We start from the raw sequence: 8625 nt of genomic DNA, 5'->3' as shown, positions 1-8625 counted from the left end.
AAAAACCATATTTAAAAAATCACTATTAGTTAAACCCAGTCTCTTGTTTTATATGCGACAATGGTTTCTACAATATATCCAAATGGAAACATAAGTTGATAAAACACTGACACTTTTGTTCTATGTTTCGGTTGTACAATCTCCGTTACTAATTTAGATATAGTTTGGTTTTGGTACTAGTGTCAACTAAAAAATTTAAACGTAAGTTATTCATTTTAAACCATATAATATCTCAATTTAGTCAAAAATAATTTATTGAAGTTTATCTATTTTCAAAATTAATAAATTAACTTTTTCATAAATTTGATTATTAAGCGTTTTGCATCTAATTCAACTAGTTATAACCGCAAAATAACTAATGTGTCCTGGACAAGAAATTAAACTATCTCATGGAGTATGACTCGATGACCGAAAGGTTTTTTCGTAATCCAGGTTCTTAGACCGAGTTTTTTTTTTGTCATTCAATAAATAATAGTTTAACTAATAACGTGTTTTCTTAACAAAAAAACTAAGTTATAGTTTTCAGTTCTTATCTTGTTAGAAATAGTGTAAACTCTACCAAACAATATTCCTTTTTTAATGTCTTAGTTTTAGTAAAGCAAAAACTTAATTTTTTTAAATATTAAACTTCTTTAATATAGACCGAATTGTTGTGTAAACAAACGGTTCGAGTTTACTTTAGTCAGTGTCTAACCGTAAGTGTATGTGGAAATAACCGAGGCGATCATGAATGCAGCAGTAAGCAAACGCAAAAACATAAAAGTTACGATCGTGTTGGTGTACGGAGTGACAAAACTGCATGCAAGTGTCAAACGTCAAAATACTCATTTTTTTCTTCCTATTCTGTGTTTTATTTAATTGATTACTAAACATAACACAAAAGGTACTTAAAAATATCATAATTAAATCGTTTGTAGATTGACGACTACGGTTTTTTTTCGGTTGCAGCTAACTGACGAGTTTCAAAAATAACGAAACCCGGGTTTTCAATCTTTCGAAGGCCTGTGGTCTGATGATTGAATGAAATGATCGAGTCTTTATGTTAATTCTGAGATTTAATCACGACATAAGAACGTTTAGGCTTATGCTTTTTAATTTTCGCCGATGTTTTCTTTGATCTTTTAAAGTTAGAATAATATCAAAAATTTTCACTACCTCTTTCAGCCGTTGTATTTATTGTTTTCGATCGGAGTTGTGAAGTTTAGTATAACTGAATCATTCTTTATAATATCACTCAATGGGGCTACATTGCACCTAAATTAAATAGTATGCTAAATAAATTTTGTCTATTTTTTATTTAAACTTTAACACATCCTCAATTTAAAAAAAAAGTGTTTTAACTTTGCTTTGTAAAAAAGATAGCAGTAGTTAAGTACTTATTCTAAATTAAAAATTCTTTATCAACTAAATTCAAGTTAAAAGAATAATAAATTTTTAAATTTTTTAAAAGCACATACAAAGTGGTGTACTAAAATAAGGAGGCTATGATTTTAAACAATTAATACTGTATGCTGTTTTAAAGTTCAGTAATTAATTAAGCTTTGTCAATTTCAACTAAAAGTTGGAAGAAAAATTGAGTATGGTGGTTATAAGTTACAATATATTGTGTCAATCAAGTTAGTTTATTTTTAAAAAACAATTTGTTATTGTTAGTAATAATGATGTATAACTATTAACATCGACTTATCGTCTGATAATTTTAAACGAAAATATTAAATTAAATGTGTTTAACATGTTTAAAAAAAAAAAATTTAATTCTAGATTTTGTTAAACAACTTTAATGGAATGTTTTATTTAGTAACTTAGTTCATATATTCTACTTTGTTGCGTTCAAAACGAAGGCGTGTCTAGAATTTTTTGTACAATTTTTTGTTCAATAATAGAATATTTGTGTAATAGCTTTTAAAAAAAAACTTTATAAAATTACTTAAATGTCTACTATATAACTGTCTAAAATTTCCCTGGTGCATAAAAATGTTTAAACTTTAAACAATTAGAAAATACCAGTAAAAAAGAATGCTAAATCTTAACATGTAATCAAGTTGTAAAATTTTAAGAATAAAAAAATAAGTATGCATACTTCCTGCTTAATTAAACATTTGAAAATTGTTCCTTACATTGTAAAGCTAACATGAATATTTAAAATAATATACATATTTTATTCATAAAAAACAAAAACGAAGTAATTAAATTTTTTTATAATAAAAAAACATATTTAATAATATGTAAAAGTTTTACTCAGTTAAGCAGTTCTAATTTAAAAATTTAGCTAAAAATCAATTATAAATCAAAAACAAATTATATCTTTGAAAACAAACTAATAGCAGACTTGAACAACTATTTTAAAATTTGATGAAAAGAAAACAAAATTTTAAAACTACGGTTTTTTAATTTTTTTCAATGAAAACAGTTGTGATTTCTTTAAAAGTTTCAAAATTTGAAAAAGAAACCCTTCGAGTTGTTGAGCTATTAAGAAATGGCTTTTTTAGCACTTTTGATTAGCTAATTTTGAATGAAAAGCTACATTTTCAAATTGTGCAACTTTTGTAATAATAAAATTTTTATAGAAGTTATACATTTTTTTCGACAGAAAATTTTTTTGACGTAGTTCTTTAATAAATATTACTTTATATCAAAAATCAAACATACAGATAAAAAATTCAATTGTATCTACGCTATGCTTATTGCTTAGTTATGTCTTCATAAATGACTTCAAAGATGTAAATCATAATCTAGACTAAAACAAAGTTGCTTTAAGTATTCGTCTGTGTTCAGTTTTTTAATGTGAGCAAAAATTAAGATTTACACTGTACGTATATTACCACTACTAAAAGCTTTAATTTTTTAAAGCTTAAAAAGTTTGCTTTTTTTAAAATTGTATCCTTAAATATTGTACCTTTTAAGTTTATTAAGCATTATGTTGTCAAAAATGAAAATATACTAATTTACAACATTTTTGTAATGAAAATAGATTATTGACACATTAATACTAAAACAACACTCATTTTACAGGTCTATACTTTTCAGGTACAATAAACTAAAATTTGTTAAGTTTAAGATGAAATTTTTATATTGTCAAAATTTAAAATATTTACTTTTTCTACAATTTTAAAACAATGAAAAATAATAAAACATTTAAAAAATATTTCTATATATATTAGAGTTTTTTAATGCCTTTAAGACTAGGTTCAAAAACTTGCAACTTAAAAACCTTTCTGGTAAAATAGAAATGAACACTGGAATGAGTCCATGGAATCCAGCTATGAAACTCGCATAAGAAACCAAGGAAACCAACACAACTTATGCATTTCTCATAAATTTATTTTGTACGACGATAAATTCATCTTGTATATCTTGTACATCTTGTCCAATCATATTGATGTAATTTCAAAATTTTCAAAAATAAAATATTTTTTTCTTAAATTTCCCTGACAAATTTTCAAACAGTAGTGTAAACAAAAATAAACAGTTTTAAGCCTAAAAGTTTGTGGAAACTAAGTAGCTAAAAACCTCTGCCTACTGCATTAAGTATATGATTTAAATAAATCTTTTTAAGATGGAAAAAAATATACGAAAATAAAACTAACTAATTGGACATATTGTACAATTAAAACAAAAGTTCTACTGAGTTTATTGCTTTACAAATGTTTCTCGCTTACGCGATGATTACAAGCAAATAAACTAACAAGTAGCAAACTTGAAAAACACTTTAGAAAAACACTTTATATAGTTTTGTCTAAGTAATTACCTAGCTAAAACTATATAATATGTTTAATCCATTTCTACTTGTTAATTTATTTGCTTGTGATCATCGCGTAAGCAAGAAACAATTGTAATGCAATAAACTCAATAGAACTTTCATTTGTTTTAATTGTATAATAAGTGTGAAGCTCTTTAGAAATTTATTTTTTAAATCTCATTAGGAATATATTGTATACGTTTTAAGGTTTTTTTTTTTAATTTTCAAGTTTTAGTTAATCAAACCTGAAACATTACAGTACTATTTCTGTGCTAAAAAATATTTTATTGTAATTAAACTTAAGCTTGTTTTAGAATGAAAAAAAATTAGTGCTTTGACATAAATTTTCATATAAACTTTAAAAAAGTAATAACATGGCTTTTTACTAATTATATTGTACATATCAACAACAGTAACAAATAGTACTTCTAACAAAAAAACGTATAAAAATATAATACTTATAAGGCTTGAAAACGATCAACATCAGTAGAATTTACGTACTCCTCTTCTAAATTCCTTTCTACGTTTTGAAATTTCACAAAACAATGTTATTTTTCAATAATGATAAATTAACTAGGTACGTTTATACGGGTGCAACAGACCAATTAAGCAAAAAACGTTTGGTTAATGTCCAACTTCATTCAAGCCAAAACTCGTGTTATTTCACGTTAAACTTTTTTGAATAACAATTTTGTAACTTAATATACATTTTTGATAAAAGTTAGCCTAACACCACATAACTCTATTGGTTTTGACAAACAAAACAGTTCATTTAGGTTAAATAAAGTTTTCGTAATATATATTTTAATATTACTACATCGAAACAAGAATGAAAACTAAATACTAGAAAAATTTCTGAAAAAATATACAAAACCGATCAACTTTCTTATTTTATTTTTTTCAGATTAAGATTTTTTTTTCTTAAGATTAGAATGGTCTTGAACAGTTTTGAAAAACACAATGTAAATTCACACAAAAGTACAAAGTTTTTGAGTATTTTAATATTAAAAGAAAGCAAATGAATAGAAATATTTTATGCCAATGTCTTATGCAAGTAAACCAGAGTGTTTTCTACATATGAGAGACATTTTCGTCTTTTTCTTATTTTTTTTAGCATTATTCTTTCCTTTAGATTAATTATATTTATATACTTATTTGCTCCTTTCAAATATTAACCGGTGAGAAGCTTTTAAGACTTTTTTCAAAAAAAAGTCGGTTTGAACGTTTTAAGTTTGTGGTATGCAGATGAATTGGTATCTTCGAAAAAACAGTTAGACTATCACTGTAAATAATGTTTAAATTTATAATAACGCGTATGTGTGTAAAGGCGAAGGTGTTGCTTAAAGTTAATTGACAAAACATGTTTCAGCAAGTTTCTAGTTCAACACACTTTTTTTTGAGCAAAGGTAAAATAAAGTAAAAAAAAAAAAGACTTAATTAAAAGTTTATAAAAAATAATATTTGGGTTAATCTAGTTGTCAAAAATTTTGTAAAATTAGAGATAAAATCTGTAGAATAAGTTTGATTTATATTTTATTTTTAGATATAACATTGGATTTAAAATAAGTTTTTTAGCTTATTAAATGAATAACAGGCATTTAAGTTGTTGTTATTCAAAAGTAGCCTAAAACAATTGATTTGCATCAATAAAAGACTTGAAAATTTTATAAATAAATAAAATCATTTATAATTGTTTGACTTAGATTGGTTTTGTAGCAACAAAAATTCTGACTTTAAAAAGAATAAATACTAGTGATCTACTGAGTCCAAAAATTTTGGATTCGGCCGAGTCTGAATCCGAGTCTTAATTTCAAATTAGGATTCGACCGAATCCGAATCTTATTTGAAATAGGATTCGGCCGAATCCGAGTCCGAATCCAAATATTTTAATAATTGGAATCCGAAAGATTTAATCTGCTTGTTATGTAAATATAATATAAGTTTATAAATTATAACTACGTATTATATTATTACTTCTTTCGTAAAAAAGTTAAAACAATGTTTTTAACGTGTTGATAAATAAATCTAAATTTTGTTCTAGAATAATTAGTAAAATAGAAGCAAACAAAAATAAACGATTGTCTTGCTGAAAAAATTAAGCTACATATACAAAACTTAGTTTCAATATTTTGATGTCCATGCAAGCAACATTAACAATTACATTGTACTCTTGTTATGCAAAAATTTTAGCTGCTCTTTAACATTATTTTTGAGGCAAGAAAGGAAAACGGAAAGTCGATATCGTGGATCAACAGCTGTTGTGACTAACAGTAATTTGTTGTCATTCGAGTTTAAGTTCTCGTTATTAGTATAGAACTTTCTTTCGCAAGCCTCTCCCATATTCTTGACTAAAGTTTTACAAACATTTGATACATCTTTTGAATTCTTATAAAAGATAAAAAAAACTTTGTCAGTGACTTTGCATGCGGGATCGCGCTTTGTTTTTTTACAAATGCATTGTTTTTACTACACTCCTTTGTTACAAAAAAAAGGTTCGAGCAGAAGAATAATGTCAATAACCAGTTACCAATATTCAGGTGTAATATTCGAATCTTGATCGTTTTTATGGTTAGCCGAATACTACCGGACACTTGATTTTAGCTTTTTCAGTCTCTCTAGAATCAGATATTTTGAGATCCACCTTGTATCAACATCTTGAACAAGAAGCAAAGTTTTTTGTTTTGTTTGTGCGTGGTCAATATCTACCTGAATTTTTTATACCGTTTCGCACGCTTTAGAATAATGGCTGAAATTGCAAACTATTTTTGATACCTTTGCTAATAGCAATTTTATGCAATCGTCCTTAAACAATGAATTTTTAATAATTAGCTGAAACTTATGGAAAAAACAGGGTAGGGTACTGACAAGTTTTTAACAACGTTAATGCCATTTTAATATTTCTTGCATTGTCTCGCAAAAAAAAACGTGAACACGATCCAAGGTAAAATTCCAATTACTAAGCATATCCTGAATGTAATCACAAATGTTTTGGCCAGTGTGCTCACCCTCCATTTCCCGGAAATTCAAAACACGATGTTAGAACTCAAAGTTTTCATTTAACCAGTGCGCGGTTTAAGAAAAATACGATTCATTTTTCATCGAATTTTTCAAAAAATCCCTTGTAAATGACGAAGACGAAGGTTGTGACTAAGAGCTCAATGAAGCCTTGATCTCCAAGTTTTCAAAAACTCCTCATTCTTTTAAAAGTAAACATTTTTAGTTTAAAGTTTTGTTTAAGGTTAAAAGCTGTGTTAAATAAATAAAATATTGAAAAAATACTGTAAAGCTATATTAAAAATATTTTTTAATAAAAAAATGTGATGATGACAAAAATTATTTATCTATATGATAGATTTTTTGTATCAAATAAAAATTTTACTACTTAACATGTAAAAATTGTTTAAAATTCCAGGTTTTTTAGTGATTTTTGTTCAAAATTCAGGTTTTTCCAGTTTCAAAATTTCTCAATTTTTCTAGGCTTTTTAGTTTAAATTGTAAAACTCGAATGTTCCAGGTTTTTTGGCAACCCTGTAAAGAGAATGATATAACTTCAATTATTTTAAGATTTTGTTTTCATAAAAATTTTTCACTCCAAAAAATAGCACATCAAATTAAATAAAAAATTATTCAAACTTTGTGAGCTAAGGATGTTGGTGGGCCAACATCCAAAGTTTAGTTGGGTCTGGTTGACTATCTGTGGGTAGATTGTCAACTTGTCCTATTTTCCCATACTTTTACTGCAGACGGGGTAACTTTCTAGCACGTTTGTGTTTAGGACCCTCTGAAGGCAGCTTGGTATTTGTATTACTTTAATTGGACATGATAAATATAAAATGCTTTTATACCAACTTATTATAATGTATCAGTGAATAATATCTGTCAATAATAAAGAGTATTCTAGAGCTAGACTACTAAATATTAATTAGGCAACAAAGTTTGTGTGATGTATCTATTCTAAAAAGAAGCACACAACAACATTACAAAATGTCTTACTCAAAAAATTTTAGCTACTTTTTAAACTTTTATAAATCACTAGGCAAAAGTTTTTCGATGAAGTAATGCATCACTGATTTTAAGCCTTATTTCTCATAACTGCAGCAAGCTCTAAGTATTCTCTTAATGTTCAGAGTTCAATAATAAATAATGCAAGTAGATGCAGCAGTTATTTACAAATTAATTAAGATTTTTATGTTAACAGATTTTTTTTCTTTAGTACATTGTTTTTAAAATAGAATATTAGAACGCTTGAAGTTATAAAATATATGCAACATGTTAAAACTATCAATCAAACAAATAATAAAATATTAACAAAAAGTATGTAGCTAAAAGTATGCAAGCATCTGCTTTAATGTTATACATTTAAGTTGATTTTTTTTTTTATAAATAATGCAGCAACTCATTATAACGAGCAAACATAAAAACTAAACATATGATGAATAAATAAGAGCGGTTTTCTTTTAACGAGAGATTAATCGCCTTAACTATGTACTTAATTTTATTTGAGAGTCTAACAAAAATATTTTTTTATAGTTTTTATACTGTGTGCAATACTCTAAATAAAAAATTTTAAGACTTTTATAGGTGTGAAAATTTATTTTTTATACACTCAAGCGTGAAATAATTAACTAATTTTACATTTTATTTAATTTTTGACAAACAATTAAGAAAAAATTACAAAAGTTTAAAGTGGTCTACCGAACCCAAAATTTCGGACTCGGCCTAATCTTATTTTGAAATTAGGATTCGGCCGAATCCGAGTCAAAAAAGGCCGGATTCGGTAGATCACTAATAAATATTGTCAATATTGTGCAAATTTAATAAATAAAAAAATATACCACATCAAAAACCTATAAAATTAAATATTATCAAATTTAGCTTAAATTTTC

Source organism: Thalia democratica, chromosome 2 (assembly GCF_965202585.1).
Source record: "Thalia democratica chromosome 2, ktThaDemo2.hap1.1, whole genome shotgun sequence".
Classification (NCBI taxonomy): Eukaryota; Metazoa; Chordata; class Thaliacea; order Salpida; family Salpidae; genus Thalia; species Thalia democratica.
Note: the sequence above shows the minus strand (reverse complement) of the source record.